General features: G+C 39.1%; 1 protein-coding gene across 1 annotated transcript in view; it reads left to right on the top strand.

Moving 5' to 3' along the window:
• Med13 (mediator complex subunit 13) overlaps positions 1-942 on the top strand; it is a gene marked incomplete at its 5' end in the record, with an annotated part of 116,648 nt that overhangs the window by 95,655 nt on the left and 20,051 nt on the right.

Below are 942 nucleotides of genomic sequence, written 5' to 3'. Positions count from 1 at the left end.
CGAACTCATGACCTTGCGCTTGCCAGGCAGGCGCTTTGCCGCTGAGCTAAATCCCCAGCCCCTTGAGGCAGGGTCTTATTAGGTAGTTCACCCTGGCCTCAAACTTGCTGTCCTCCTGCCTCAGCTTTCCAAGTGCTAGGATTGTAGGTGTGTGCCACCATGCTCAGTTTAAAGCTTGTTCTTTTAATATTATTACCATTGAGTTCTTCTAATATTCTTCAGTGTTTTTTTAATTGATGTCGTAAGTTGAGACTCAGTGCCATAAGCCCTTTTATATTTATAACTGGTATCTAGGTATTGAATGAACTAACGTACTTTCAATTTTGTCTTTTTAAGGGTCAGGGTACTGATCGGCTACTTTCAACAGAATCTCATGATGAAGTAACTAATATTCTTCAGCAGCCATTGGCCCTTGGATACTTTGTATCAACTGCCAAAGCGGGTCCTTTACCTGACTGGTTCTGGTCAGCATGTCCTCAAGCACAATATCAGTGTCCCCTTTTTCTTAAGGTATTACCATTTCTGTGCCTATTCCTAACTAACCCTAATTGAGAGCTTGATTTCTGGGAAGTATAGAAGTGGCTTGTTTAAGTTCTAAATTCTGAGATGCACACGTGACTCAGGATATCACAAAGAATATTACCTAGTTATGAAACAACTGTGATTTTTAAATTTATATTAAATTTGAATTTTTATTTTTTTGAGACAAGGTCTCGCTCTGCAGTTAATTCAGGCTGGCCTTGAACTCAAAGTGATCCTCCTATCTCAGCTTTTGGAGTGCTAAGATTATGGTCTTGCACCACCATGCCCAGTTTGTGCTTCATTCTTAAACTCCTAGAACTCTCACTTTTAGTAATAATTTCAACTGCACATGCTCAAGTTTAGAGCTGCAAGAAGTCATCGCTTTCTAACATTATCATTTTCTTTTTTTTTTTTTTTTTT

The sequence above is a fragment of the Chinchilla lanigera genome, unplaced genomic scaffold (genome assembly GCF_000276665.1).
Source record: "Chinchilla lanigera isolate Chin_1 unplaced genomic scaffold, ChiLan1.0 scaffold00050, whole genome shotgun sequence".
Classification (NCBI taxonomy): domain Eukaryota; kingdom Metazoa; phylum Chordata; class Mammalia; order Rodentia; family Chinchillidae; genus Chinchilla; species Chinchilla lanigera.
The sequence above is the reverse complement of the archived record's forward strand: the minus strand, read 5'-3'. Positions and strand labels throughout refer to the sequence as shown.